Here is a 15,806-nt window from a genome sequence, read left to right on the forward strand (position 1 = left end):
ACCAGAGGCAGGATTTGTCCAAGGCCACAGATCTTACATCAATAATCGGACAGGAATAATCTCCCACTCAAGTTTCTTCCTTTTTTCCCTTTCATACTGAAGCCCGTTGAACTGGTTCGCCCAGCTTTGGAATTATTATAAAATTTTTATTGGTTTTTGAGAAGACATTCAAAGAACAGTGCCAGGACAGACTGGGAAAGACAGTAGAAGCCACCTTTAAGTGCAAAAAATATCCAGTGTACAAACTCTACTGTGAACCATTCAAAAAATCATGAATCAGAGACGACCTGTAACTATGGAAGCATATTTTCTTTATTCAAACATTTTCTTGGTGGCTTAAAAAAACAAAGTTTGTTTTCTGGTCGGAGAACATACCACAGCTATGACTCAATCCTGACTCAAAACTCCCCAACCGGTCGACATTCAGGAGAGAAAAAAACAATTCAGGCTGGTTAATGAGGAGTCACATGGAGCCAGCTTCCAGAAGCCTGATTAAAGCAGCTTTTCTGCACCACAGAAAATGTGACTTTTCTTCATCATTTCCTCTTTTCTAAGTAAATCCATTTCAGAGAAATTGCAGTTAAGTTTCAAAGTTGAGTAAAGTATACTCCCTGTGCCTCCATTTCCACATCTATAAAAATGGTAAGGATTAAATATTCTGTGTGAATACTGAGAATAGTGCCTGGAATAAAACAGCTTCCCAAACAATGTTTGTCATTATTATTAAATATTAATCATTCATTTTATTGAAAATCTTGCCTCGGTGTCTCTCTCTCTGGTCTCACTCCCCTCCGCCTATTATATGACTTGCATCTTGGTCGTTACAGTTTAAATTGTGTCTACCCCCCCCAACCCCCGCCGCCCAATTCACCTGTTGAAGTTCTAGCCCCCAATATATCAGATTGTGACATTATTTGGAAATAGGGTGGTTATAGGTGCCATTCCTTAAATTAAGATGAGGTCAGTCAGGTGAACCCCTGATCCATATGACAGGTGTTCTCGTTAAAAAAGAAAGAAAGAAAGAAAGAAAGAAAGTTGGACACAGAGACACGGGCACAGAGAGAAGACAGCGTGGAGAGACACAGGAAGAACCATGTGAAGATGAAGACAGAGATGGTCGATGCGTCTACAAGCCAAGGAGCCCCAGAGACTGCCAGCGAAGCCCCAGAAGAGACAAGAGAGGCGTGGAACAGATTCGTTCTTACAGCCTTCGGGACCATCCATGATACACCTTGACCGTGGACTTCGAGCCTCCGGACTGTGAAATAGTAAATGTCTGTTACTAGAGTTACTGAGTTTATCGTACCTTGTTGCAGTAGCCCTACCAAACTAGTGACACTGGTACACGGCTTGAACATTCCCACCTCCGGGTCTCTACCGATGTCAACCTTTTTAACTGGAAAAACCTCCCCCATCACTTTCAGTGGAAAATCAATCCATATTTCAAATGTCACATTTGCCTGCTCAGCTATCTGCAATCAGAGTTAACCCATTTCCTGCCGTTCTCTCTATATGCCGCTCATAACTCTTATTATTAGTCCGCATGCATTATTAGCTAATTGGGACTATGTCTATCTGACTAGGGCATATTATATTTGTTGCCATCTACGTTTAAAGATTGTAAGTCGCAACCTGATTTTCAAGGACATAGTTTTTAAAAAACTAAATTTCTGAATTATTTACAAAATAATCAGTACATGTAGGAAAAGTAAATATTTCAGCCAAGCAAGCGACGAAATATAATCTAATATACATATTCTATAATAGTATGTATTCTACATTTATATAATGTATGAGTCGGTTCCTCCATAGGAAGTCACAGTGCATTTGAATGTCATATGTTCACTATGATGTTTGGGGCAGCTGCACTTGACCAGAAGGAGCTAGCACCTTCTCTACTGTGTTCTTATCTTCTGAATAAGGGGTGGACTTGCAGGTTTCACTTTCTATTATAAGATTCCCTTCCTTTTCTCTGTGGGTATTTTCCATCTAAATTGTGTATCAGTATTTCTTGGAGTCACAGAAGGAACCACAGAGGAATACAGTGAGATAATGTAAACGTCCTTTCACGGTGAAGCCGATCCTTCGTTTTACATCTTAAATGTGGAAACTTTTCCTTTGTTTAGTATTCGACAGTTGCCACTGCTCACTCCAGACTCACTGATAGGTCTTAGCTCTGTTGATCAACAATCCAGCATCACGGGCATTTGTGGGAGGTGCTTTGGAGGTGGGGCGGGGAATTGCTTTACTCACGAGCAAGGTTAATAATCTCCTTCAGAGAGGTGTTGGAGTAGGAGGCCTCCATCTCCCAAATCCAGGTGAATCGCGCCAGCCCTGAAACCAGGAACCTTCTGGGGGCAAAGAGGGAGGAGCGAACATTTTCCTGAGTGGCTTCAACAACCCCAGCCACTCTTCCAGCCACTTCGAAGTAGGCCATCCCTTTATATCCTCACGGCGGGAGGCTGACCCAGTCTCTAATACGCAGATGAGTGACTCCGAAGCTACTGAAGATCGGGGACAATCAAGGTATCTCCCAAGGTCACCTGGCTAGGAAGTGGAGGGGCAGAGGTTTGAAGCATGGTCAGTTGGCTCGAAAACTTTATGATCTTGTCACTCCATCCGGGACCTCCCAGGACCTGAAGCACTGCTCTGAACGCAGGTCGAGTCTGGCCCCCGACCCGCCAGCCGCCCTCCCTGGCACCCAGTGACGTCTAAGTGCTGCTCACCTTGCATTTGCCACAGCTCTGTCCTCTCCCTGGTCTGGGTTTCCTCGCTGTTGGCACCAACCCGCCTTTGAGGAAAAAGCAAACTCTAGAGTCATGTCTGGGCTTGAAATTGATTTGGCTGCTTTCATAACCGCCTCTGTGACCCCGAGCAAATTTCTTTGCTTCTCTGAGCCTGGGATGCCTTGTACTGTTGGTGATGACGAAGGCGACCTCGAAGAGCGTTTGTACAGATGCAGATCCGAGTACCCTTTAAATCTCTGGCTTTAGAAGCTTGCTTTTTTGTTCATGAGTCTGGACTGATTGTTTAAAAAATCTTTGTTTTAAAGATGAGTTAAAAAAAAAAAAAAGAAAAAAACCCTGAGATGACACTTGCAGAGGGCTTCACAGATGATATTGCTATTGAAATCACTAAATTGCATTGTAAACAAAATAGGCTATAATAATGTCCTTCTGGCGTGTATGAAGAATGCAGCCATTAAACAACAAAGGCAGAGAAAATCATGCGTTCCGTGAACACAGCTCATCACAATGCCTCTTTCCAGGAGGGGCCTCAGCGACTACCGCTGACAATTTTCTTCAGGCTCCATCACTGTTTTTCGTTGTTTAAAGACACACATTAATTTAAAGTCTCCTCCCATTCTCTCTGTAAATTACAGCATTCAGATGAAGTGGCAGCTGCTGTAATTAAGACACAGTTAATTGCCTATCTCTTTAATTGCAATGATAGGATTTTGACAGTTTGGTAAATAAGAATTGTTTGGTTTCCTCCAGCAATTTCAGCCTCCCCCCCACCCCCACCCCCAAGTGCTGAGTCACCTAATTCCAGGACAAAGGGCTGCAGCCAGAGGGAGCCGGGATGGCCGCGGGACTGTGACCTACCCTCTCTTTCTGCAGGAACCTCCTCAGCATCGCCAATTCCGCTGCCCAATAAACTCTTCCCAGGAGTTTTCTCCACATTAATCAGTCATCACATGAGATGATGAGATGGGAAAGCACAGACGCAGGAGGCCTGTGTCCTGGGGCAATGATTTCCTGCCTGCGACGGGCACAGGGGACATCGGGCTGTCAGACAAGGAAACAGAAGCCTAAGTTTAAACACACCCAAAGTCAGAGAGCTCCTGAGCGCCAGCCCAGGTCTCTGACCCACAGCCTTCCCGCTGTGCTGGAAGGACGTTCCACAGAGGCTATGGAAGGTCATGGTTCAAAGCAAGAGCTTTGGGGCCACACAGACCTGGGCTCAGAGCCTCCCTTCACCTCTCCTGCTCACGTAACGATGGGCAAGTTACCGCATGTCTCCAGGCCTCATTGGCTTCCATTGCCAATCGAATTTTGCAGTACCTGCCTCATGACATTGTGACGATTAAGGAAAGTAATCTTGTAAACTACGTTAGCAACTTGTCAGGCCGGTTGGTGGTTAAGAGCTGGGCTACTGAAAGTGACTCAGCAAGTACGACTCTTGTTCCAAAGCTTACGTAAACAACTTTTTCTCTGCATCTCTTTCTTTTCTGTAAATTTAGACTATGGTCCACAGTCTACGTTCCCATGTCACCCATCTTTCTCTAGAGTCTTGCACTTTTCAGTGACGCTGTATCAAGGAGCCAGAGTTCAAGTGATTAATATCAGGAAAACCGGACCTGAGTTTCAAAGCCTCCAAGGAGACAAGGAGAAGCGTGTGTGTGCGCTGCCTGCCACGCTCCGTGGACCTGCAGAGAAACGTGTTTCCACAACAAAATGGCTCGCATCCCGTCGCGGTTATGATCGGCACTGGAAACGTGACTTTAAACTGATCGCAATGTGACAAACATGTTATTAGTCAATCCCTGCTTCCCAGAGGCCACACTAGGCTTGGGGACTGAAACAGGGTATGAGCAACAGTGACGTCTGGTTCTTCCTCGGTGCCGCGGTTTCTGTGCTCAAATTCCTGACCTTTCCTAAGTAGAAAGTGAAGGAAGTGTTGGTATCCCAAACGTTCTTTTCGAAAAATGAATGAATGAAGGGGAGTGAGTGGGTGGAAAGTCCTATTTCAAAGCCAGATTGCATTGAAGGCGGGTTTGAGGCGGGTCTTGTCCTGCTTGGACTTGTGTGGGTTTCGTTTTAAGGAAAGGCTTCAAGAAAGTCCAGAGGACAGCAGTCGAGGGGTGTTTGGGTGGCTCCACAATCATGAGGGAGCCAGCCTTCTTCAAACTTACTATTCACGCATCCTAAACACATGGCTTCCATCACACGGCTCCAGGACTGCTCAAGTCCCAGCATCTTATCTGCATTTTTACCCAACAGGAAGGAGAAGGTCATGCTTCTTTTTAAAAAGGTATTTCCAAGAGATAGGACAAAACACTTCCAGTTGTATTTAGTTGGCCAGATTTGGACACAGAGCCACTGGTAGATGTGACAAACGCCAGCCTGGCCACCCAGCCTGCTGTCACTGGTGCAGATATCACTGGGCATGGTGATCCTCACTCAGCAGAGGCTGCTGGGGGCTGATACCCGAGGCAGGAGCCCACACGGCACAGCTTCACCAACTGCACACTCATCTAATCAACAAACCCAGATGTCACCGGCCAATCAGCCACCTCACACACTGACTTCCTAATATGAGACAGAAGCAGTTCTTGGTCTTCAGGCTATAAAACACCTACTGTGTTTCCCTCACCCAGACCCTAGAATCTCTGTTTGATCGGCTTCCTTGCTCCTGAGCACAGCATTCCCCCTCTGTGGTCTCTTAGTCCTACATATTCAGTTAAAAATTGAGGACTCTATTACTGAGAAGGACAGAATGGCCATTGAGGGATGAGTAGCAGTTTCTAGCACAACTATAAACTGAAGAAGCTGGAGTTTAAGTAAAAAAAGACATGAGAACATATCCACACCCCCGCTATCTCCCCAGCCCCAACTTCGATGAAATTTTGAGAGGGCTTCGGATTTCCCCATGTAATGATATTGTGGGTTTGAGGCAATCTTATCTAGATCCTAAAGAGCTAGATGAGCGAGGACACCTGGGACTAAGCGAATGATGCCATGGAGCACACTCATATGTCACTACCCAGGCAGCAGTGGCAGCATGGTGGAGCTCAAGGTGACAGAGGCATTTGCTTCCTTAACGCCCCACCTACGGTCCAGCAAAAGGAGCACTGGACCTGGAGTCAGGACTTCTGAGCTGAATTAGGAATGAGAGCTTGGGCATCCAGCGAGTGAGTGATTTCATGTAGCTGCCAGGACAGAAATAATAATGATGACGATTAATGCCTGATGACCCTGCACGAGGCACTGGGCTAAGTGTTTTACAGGCATTGTTTCTTTATTCCCCACGACGATTCTATGATATGGACAATATTACTATTATGACTACAACGTATTGTAACAGAAGGAAACTAGACTTTGTGGTGAGCACACAAAATAGTTATAGGTATTATATTATAATATTGTATGTACACCTGAAATTTATGTTATTATCCAATGTTTCCTCAATAAATATAATTTTAAAATATTATTATTGCCACTTTTAAAACAAAAAGAGACATTAGGCTGTAGAGGTTAAGAAATAACCAATGGAACTGATAAACTAGCACGATGAGAATTTGAACCCCAGTCTTTGACAGACCAAATATCTTTCTGTTAACTAACTTAACTGACTTATGCTGCTTCTCATAAAGAAAATACATGCTGACATGAAAACCTCAAGTGTAAATGGGCTGACACACAGGTAAACAGTACATAGTGATGAGATCTCGATATGTACAAGGTCAGATTGGGTCGGGGAGGCTCCCAAGATGAAGAATAAAAAAAAATCAGCCAGGCAAACAAAGGGAGAGAAATGTTCTAGGTCAAGGAAACAGCACATGCCCTTATATTGAAAGCATGGCCTTCACTGATTGCAAAGTGGCTGCTGGGCTCCAGACATTGCATTCTCAATCAGGAAGAAAGGAAGGAGTGAGTGAGTAAAGATGTTTTCATTATCAGGGAGAAAAACATTTCTCAACGACTCCTCAGCAGACATGTCGTTATGTCTCTTTGGCCAGAACCAAGTCCCAGGCCTCTCTGAGCTACAGGAAGAGACAGAAAAGCCATCACGGGCTGAGCTCAATCATGAATCATGCACTGGGGCTGGGCCCACTGCAATCCGAACAAAGCTAGATTGTGTCGGCAAAGAGGGATGAGGAATGGGCCATAAGGAGGCACCCCAGAGGCTCAAGCTCATGGTCTTCTGCAGCGAAGTAGAGGGCGAGGCGAGAACACCACAATGGAGAACTGAAAGTCTTTAGCGAGATACGAGAGGTCCGGACTGAGAGAAGCATTCTTAGGTGACTCCCAGATCCATGGCTTGGGAGACTGGGATGTCAGTGATGTTATTAATTTGGGTGGGGGGTGGGGGCACAGGGTGAGGGATGGAAGGCAGTCTGGTGAGATACACTGCCTCAGTCACTGCCATCACAAAGCACCATAGACTGGGTGGTTTAAACGACAGATATGTATTTCTCGCAGTTTATGGAGTCCAAGATCAAGGCGTCGGCTGATTCAGCTCCTGGTGAGAGCTCTCTGCTTGAGCTGCAGATGGCTGTCTTCTCGCTGTGTTCTCACGTGGCTTTTCCTCTGTGTATACATGTGGAGAAAGAAATCTCTTCCTCTTCTTATAAGGACAATATGCCCATCGGGAGGGCTCATGAACTAATCTAACCCTAATTATCTCCCAAAGACCTGTCTCCAAATATGATCACGTTGGCGGTTGGGACTTCAACATAGGCATTTTGGGGTGACGCATTCAGTTTATAACATGCATAAAAGGATTTTATGACACGAGACATTCTATCACTTTGGGATTCTTCAGAGACTTTCTATCTCTTGGTCTGTTGGGAGGATCAAACAAATAAAACCAGTAAAAGCATTTTTATATCAACCTCTTAGAACGGTAAATGTCATCATCTCTTAAATAGAAAGCAGTTGGAGTGGCTGCCTGATCCTATTTCCCCAGCGGCTATGTCCACACGACGTGATCCTAAGCCTGACAGAAGAAATGTTGTCATCGTCATATCAAGTTCAGTGCCCAGAGGACCAGAAACCTCTGCTTCTGGGGTCCTGAGCCCTGGGCTGGTGCCTGCCCCCTGATGCTTGGTGATTCTCATTCTTCCTTCAATTCTATAGTCCAGTCTAATAATCTTCCCAAAAATTAATTTTTCATCAAGTTAATAGTAATCATTTTTGTAGCTTAAAACCAAAAGAACTTTATCCAACTTCTTGGTCAAGTCTTTTTTTTTTTTTTTTAATCATTTTGCTGAGATACAATTGACACACATCTTGGTTAGGTCTTTAAAACTATATAATATTCCACAATATCCCATATGTTGTACTCTTGCCAAAAATGTTTACTTAGAATCTAATCGTGAAGAAATGAGGGGAAAGAAATAGACTATGAAATATTTTACAAGGTAACTAACTAATGTGGACTCTTAAAGTAAACATTAACATGAAAAGCCAGTAAAACCGAGAGGGGACTGTGATAGGTTAGAAGAGACCAAACGTAATTACTATTGTAATTATATGTAATGTGTGGATTTTGATTGGCTCTTGGATCATAAAAAAAAAAAAAAAATCAGCTTTGAAAAACACTTTGGGTCAATTTGGACTGTATATGAAATGGTATAGAATTAGTGTTACTCTTCTTAGGTCAGACAACACAGATTAGGAAAAAATATTCTTAAAAGACACATGTCATGGCGTCTACTTTCAAACAACTCAGAAAATATACATATAACATGGGAAAATATTAAAAACTGGCAAAATTAGGTGAAAGGTACATGGATGGTTAGTGTCTTCTTTTTTCAACTTTTCTGTGAGTTTGAATATTTTCCAAATAAAATGTCTGAGGAAAGTGTCCCATATGCAATTGCCCCGTAAGACAGATTCATGTCAATGAGTCAGTGAGACATCCTAGTCTACTGAGGTCTGCACAGCCCTGTATAATTACAACTCACTTTTGCAAACCAATAAAGTGCTGTCACAGGTGTTGTTTCTTATAATCCTGATGTGAATGACCTTTTTGTGGGAGGTTTTATTGCCCAACTTTATAACCAAGGTGCAGAGTCGACCTGCAGAGCTGCCGCTCTGGCCTGGGTTTGCCACTGAGCCTCTTAGGTTTCCTGACTCCTGGCAGTCAGTGCAGTAATAAGCACCTAGCAGCTTCTCCTTAAACATTTACGTAGCATTTGTCTGATAAAGAGAAGATTTTTCATTGTTATTGGGGAGAAATCTGTTAGATCTGAAAATCTTAGATTTTTTTAAAATAAGATTTCAGGACACCAGAAACTTGAGAATAACCTTTCCATCGCTGGGAAGAAACTTTTTGTTTGTCCTTGCGTCTTCTAAGTTTTCTCTCGACGGAATACTCCTTATCACCATTCCCTCGTCTCCGCCCCAGCATTCGACCAGAAGCAGAGGGAGAATGCAGGGGTTGTGGTTCTTTTAAAGGGAGAGGCATGTTGGCTTTGGGTTGGTCTCGTAGATACGGTTTCCTGGGAAACGCACTGGGAGACAGAAATCTGCACAGGGGAGGTCTACTGGGGTGTGCTCACAGAGCAACATGGACAAGGAAGCACAGGAAACAAGATACGGCAAAGCAGTAAGATCGGCTCCAAGTCACTTGTATCTGAGGACTCAGCTAGTGCTGTGGGGAGCTCTGGGGCTAGGATGGAACTTCAGAGATGTCTCAAACTGGGACCAGGAGGCTGAATGCTTGTGTCCCCATATTAACCAGTCATTGGATGTGGGCGGCCCCAGGAAGAGTGTGAGGTCTTGGAAGAGGCAATTCATTTTAGTTGGGAAATTCTTGGGGAGGGACTGTCCTATGATCCGTCATCAGGCAATACTTTCATCTGGGGAACCAGAACCTCAGTCCTAAAGTGAAGGCATCGGCGGGCCACAGCCTGCATCTGCTGCAGAGCCCTTTACAATCTGGGCCAGGAGCCGGTCCAAGGTCACGGTCTGGGCCAGGAGCCAGTCCAAGGTCACGTCCACCATACCTCTTTACTCTCTTAATCTAGAAAAGTTTCTCAGCCTTTCTTTATCTTTCTTGACTTTTTCATTTTTAAAAAGTTCAGGCCAGTCATTTTGTAAAATATTTAAGCTTATCTTATCTCTTCCTTAGGATTAGAATGCAGGTTCTATCCTTTTGACTCGTAGTTCCTTTCCCCTTCTGGTGGGTCCAGCACATCCCCTGCAGGTTATGCTGTTACTTAGTCTAATTATTGTCTAGAGCCAGAAGGGGAGACAGGGGTGGATTCTGAAGAGGGGAGGGGTGTCTTTTGAGTCATGTCCAGGTGGACAAGCAAGTTAACAATATTAACAGAGAGGCGTGGGCCACTTCTGTGGGCCCAGGGAATTCAGAAGGGTCTGGGTTTTCAAGGTTTTCAAGGGCACTGATTCCTTTCTCCTCATCCTGAATCTTAGATGGCCACTCCTTTCCGTGGCGGAATGCCAGGGCTGGTACCAGTGGCAAAGTCCTCACCGACAGTCTGCCAGCAGGTAACAGAATTCCAGAGATCCATTCAGAGTCGGCTTCCTCGGCCCACTCTAAAAACCCGACTCTTTTAAATCGGGTTCATTTGGAAATAGACTCTGAGACAGAGAATTGCATGGAGGTATCTTTTTGGGGGACTCGTCTCAGGAACTATCTCTATGATGGAGCAAAGGGAGCAGAGTTGCATAGAGGAGGAAATCGAACTCAGACGCAGCAATTCAACCTCAGCCAGTTGATTCCACAGGGACCACTGGAAATAAGAGAGACCTTCAGAGTTGTCCCAAATGAAGTGGGGGGGCTGGGCCTTGATGACCTAATATTGACAAGTCATTGATTGTGGGCTCCCTACACATGGGTGCATAAAGTGAGGAAGAGGTTCCTCTGGCCAAGGCAGTTCTTGGAAAGAGATTCAGTTTTGTTATCAAGAGGCAACATACACGCCAAGAGATGGTGGAAATGTGTCCGTCTCGAAGGGGAGAATCTGGGTGGGACACCACATTCTCCACCACAGGGACCCTCGTGCTCTGTGTGGCCCAACGGTCACCTGTGTGAAAGGTACCTTTAGACTAGAGGAGTGGAGGAAGGCAGCAAGGAGACCGGAGGAATGGCAGGGGGACCTGCCGTGTGGGGGTGGCTCCGAGTTCAGAGGTGGTGAGGAAGGCGGATGGTTCAGGAAAGTAGGCGAGGCCTACTCAGCCCAGTTGCTCTGTCTCAGGATAAAGTGTGGGTCACGAGAAGCGAGCACTTCTCTTGTGGCAACTGTCATGGGAATCTGAGCATAGCGTGGCACCCTAACCCGACAAGAACTGCGATGTATCTAGTAAGCTCAAATATTAATGGAAATATCCCTGGATTGAAGGATTTCCGGTTATTTTAATGTTCTTATGTTTTTCTGTGTTACCTAAATTATGAAAACATGTTTTACTTTCAAAGAATATTTAGATGTTCTATGCAGATGAAGATCCTGGGGAAATGTTATTTAATAAATATGCTTCTAAACTTGAAAATCGGGGTATTGTAAGAAAAGGTGATGATTGTTTCTCTGGATGGTGGTCAGGATGACCTCGCAATATTTTGCCTTTTCGGGGATTCTGATGATAATATGACACAATAGAATGATGGCTTCATAGCACTGGCCTAATTTTACAGGACGATCCCACCAGCACTCTTCTAAAAGGACACATCAGCTTGCTATTTATAAAACCCATGCGGGAATCGGAGGATGTTTTAAAGCCGGAGAATAAGGGACTATGTATTAGAAGCCAGTACGCTAGGCATAAACTTGAAGATATCGATGAGCATCTTTATGCAAAAGCTGTCCCTTCGGCTCAGAGGGACTTATAATGACTGATCCACATGACTTTCTACAGTGTGTAGATTAATTATCATAATTTTTGGTTTGACTCTTTAGATACATGTTTTTAAATTTACTTGTTTTGTTTCTATATTATATATATAGGTCATGTACAGTATGGTCCCAATTTTATAAAATTATTTCAGTTTATAATGCTATCTAATGCTTAACATCACTCAGTTTATGTTTAGAATGACATCTAAACCAATATTCACAATTACAGACAACGATAACTTCTGACAAGTGAGATTTATATTCATTTTTTGACTTATTTGTGCCTTTTTTGTATTGCCAGTTATATTTTCATGAATATGGGAATTTTTTATTTATTTGTTTTTTCCTTCTTGAAGAACATGGATTATTATTCTTAAAATTAAATTTGACATTTTAATTAAAATGTAATTCAACCTGGGCTTCAATGTCAGACAGAGCTGGAGCCCCTGTCTAGCCCCCCTAGCCTCTCCTAAATGCCACCTTGCCACCTGAAACTTTATGGAAATACTTTACTTCATAGTTGCAAACACTAGCTAAGAGATGCTCCTGTACCCAGGCCAGCATACTCTGGATAATAATGGTGTTTTATTTTGTTTTTGTTTTTGATAAAAGGTGGTCTGAATGAACATACTTGCCCTCTGTTCTTCTCGGGTTATGACTTGCTCGTCTATATTTCAGGGCTACCGTGAGGTCCAATGAATTGGTTTAAACTATATTTGTAAACAATTAAAAGCCCCCTTTGATGTTTTCAGTAGTAACAGGATGAAGCCTGATCTAGTCTTGGAGAAAGCAGAGCTGAATTCATTTGTCTCCTCGCGCCAACCCCTACTTCCTCAGTACTTGTCAATACAGCACCTCCCAGACTTTTGACCTTACGTCGTCCTTGTGTTATCTGGGTTATTTGTTCACATGGTGTTCCTTTCCACACTAATTTTCACCCTTTCTTTCATGTGCTGCTGAGCCAAAGGACCACTGCTTTTTATAAGCGTAAGACATGAAAGGCAATACCTAACAAAACTTTCCAACCCACTGTGCATCACAATACCCTGTGAGTGATGTAAAGGGATCAAGTCCTACAACTCTGCAATGTACTTCGCAGTATATTCAACACCAGGAGGCCGCTGAAATAGCAGCTGTCCTCAGGAGCCTGCTATTAAGAACGAGGAGATCACCGCAGCCCCAACAGGTAACTCCAGTTACTGAGCATACATCTCTCTCCTCTCACTGAGCCGTCGCGTTCCTAAATAGCTGACTGCACGCTGAATGTTCTAGAGACAGGAGCTCACGATTTAAAGAAACTTCATGGCAAACCATTTGTAAAGGCAAGCTGAATATTCATCTCTCTCAACTTTGAATTATTGGAATAGTTTTAGCTCAACGTTTTTATTTTTTAAAATTGGTCTTGCTTATGCTGAGATATCTGGCGCTCTACAATAGAACAGCAAAACTTAAAAACTGTTAGCTAGATTACCAGGTTACTGAGTTGACAGACTGAGTGATTCATTCTTTTATTTATTCATTCATTCTAAAGTATGCATAGAGCCCTTGCTTTGATGGGAAACACTTCTCAAGACAATGAGGCAGAAGAAGGACAAAAGGAGTGGCCACTGAAACAACATAATTCCAACATCTGGGAGCTTACCTTGTAGCTGGAGAGGCGAGATACTCTATGAAACTTGTGGTTTGCTCTTTGAAAAATCTCTAGAGCCTTATTCAAGGCCCGCCACAAAGTTGTCACTTATTAAATATTTTCTTAAACAATAGAGTGAATAAATGAGTTCAGAAACCAATAAGCCAATGAGGAAAGGTCTTAGAACCAAAATACCTAATAGAATTAATCAAGGGCTCTGGAAATTAGAGGCGGGCAGTGGAGCATTTGGAACTCAGAACAGAGGCCTTGTAGAAGACGACATAGGACTTGAATTAGGCCCTGAAGAATGAGTGGAATTTAAACTAAAGGAGGAGGAAAGGAAAAACATTCAGGCAGCAGAACTCACAGTAGGGTCTTCTGGTCAAGATGGCGTAGTAGACACACACTGTACTCACTTCCACTCACGATCATATCAAAATTACAACTAAACTACAGAACAACCATCATTGGGGGGTCATCTGAGCTCTGGCTGAACAGAAGTTCTACAACTAGAAACACACAGACGAGGCCACCTCGAGGGGGTGGAGACATGAAACGGTCTGGTCGACAACTGCATGTAGTGGTTGAGAACTGGGAGGAATATTTCAGCAGGGGAGGTCCCCTCCACCAGGAGGAGGGAGGCGTCCCAGCCCCACCCCAGGATTCCCAGGCTCCTCAGGCCAGGGTCGCAGTGGAGGAAGAGAAGTCCTCACAACCTCTGTCTGTAAGAACCAGCAGAGATTTAGCTGAATGTCACAAAGGGCTATGAAGGGCGACTTTCTCTGAGACAGAAATGCTGGTAGAATTTATTGCTCCTTTGTTGAGCCCTCCCTGCTCCAGGTGTGAGTCTCCATCAACCAAGCTAACACAGGTTGTCCCGCCCCGGTGATTCCCGGAGACCCAATCTCTCCCAACTTGTGGGCCCACCCAAGCCACCTCTAGTGGTTTTTCAATACAAAGGGCCTGACTTGGCTCATGCTGCTGACTTTCCTAAAATCTCTCAAAGGCTCAGAAATTTCAAACAAGCAGCATCTGGCTTCAATGTGCCCTGTACCTCTTGTTGAGCAGTCCCAAACCCTGCACTAGAAGCAGCCAGCTTCAGTTCATGGCCTGGCCTCTCACGGCACATCTAAGCCCAGCACAGGTGGTGGCCATCTGCAGATTGCTTGGTGACACTTGCCAGGTAGCTCCAGGCAGTGCACAGGCTGCAGCTGAACTTGGCCTGCAGCTGGACCCCTCCCAGGAAGCCCCGACCTGCACACCCAGTGCTTTGTTTCAACTGAGCTGGAGCACCATCCAGGGCAGCATCCAAAATTGACACACCCAAAAGGCAGACTGGGCTGGCACCAGAGCCCTGCTAAAGTGAATCCTGCTTCATAGGGTCAGCCTCTCACCGTCCATTCCTCACAACCAATCAGCCTGAGGGTCAATCCCTCCCACTGAGATGCAAACAGCAACCAAGGCTCAACCCCAACAAGAAGGAAAACATAACCCACACAAGGGACACACCTGGAGCACCCAGCTGAAGTGAACAGGGAAAACTGTGCCACTGGGGCCAACAGGACACCTACTACATAAGGCCATGCTACTGAGACTAGGAGACTTAAGAGCTCTACCTAATACATAGGAACGAACACAGGCAGACAGCCCAAATGGGGGAAACAAAGAAACAGGTCCCAAATGAAAGAATAGAACAATGCTTTAGAAAAAGAACTCAACAAAATGCAGACAAGCAATCTACCAGATGCAGAGTTCAAAACTTTGGTTTTAAGAATGCTCAATGAAATGTGGGGAAGAGATAGAAGACTTAAAAAAGAACCGGTCAGAAACGAAGACTACAGTAACTAAAATGAAGACTGCCTCAGGAGAAATCAATAGGAGAGTAGGTGAAGCAGAGGATCCAATCAGCACCTTAGAAGATAAAGGAGCAGAAAGCACCCAATCGGGACCGCAACAACAAGAAAAGAATCTGAAAAATAAGGATGTTTTAAGGGGCCTCTGGAACAACATCAAGCACAACGATGTTTGCCTCATAGGGGTGCCAGAAGGAGAAGAGAGAGAACAAAGGATCGAGTAGCTATTTGAAGAAATAATGTTGGAAAATTTCTCTAACCTGGCAAAGAAAACAGACATACAAGCCCAGGAAGCACAGAGAGTCCCAAGCAAGATGACTTCAAAGAGGCCCACACCCAGACACACTATAATTAAAATGCCAAAGGTAAAAGTAAAGAAAAAATCTTAAAAGCAGCAAGAGAAAAGTGGTTATCTACAAGGGAGCTCCCATAAGAACGTCAGCCGATTTCTCAACAGAAACTGCAGGCTAGAAGGGATTGGCAGGAAATGTTCAGAATGATGAAAAACAAGGACCTACAACCAAGAGGACTCTACCTAGCAAGGCTATCATTTAGAATCGAAGGACAGATCAAGAGCTTCCCAGACAAGAAAAAGCTAAAAGAGTTCATCACCAACAAACCAGTATGACAAGAAACATTAGAGGGACTTCCTTAAGAAGAATGAGGGGAAACAATTAAATATGAATAAAATGGCAATAACTACATACCTGTCAACAAGTACTTCACATGAAAAAGGATTAAA

At 44.2% G+C, this 15,806-nt stretch overlaps 1 long non-coding RNA gene across 1 annotated transcript; it reads right to left on the minus strand.

Annotated features, from left to right (window-relative positions):
• Positions 1 to 2,364: 2,364 nt before the first annotated feature.
• Positions 2,365 to 4,077, minus strand: LOC120619087 (uncharacterized). Its single transcript, XR_005657353.1, has 4 exons — positions 3,958 to 4,077; positions 3,606 to 3,788; positions 2,727 to 2,791; positions 2,365 to 2,547 (listed from the first exon to the last, which is right to left on the minus strand). It is a non-coding gene; the product is annotated as an uncharacterized LOC120619087 (long non-coding RNA).
• Positions 4,078 to 15,806: the final 11,729 nt, after the last annotated feature.

Source organism: Pteropus medius, unplaced genomic scaffold, assembly GCF_902729225.1.
Source record: "Pteropus medius unplaced genomic scaffold, Ma_sr-lr_union100, whole genome shotgun sequence".
NCBI lineage: Eukaryota > Metazoa > Chordata > Mammalia > Chiroptera > Pteropodidae > Pteropus > Pteropus medius.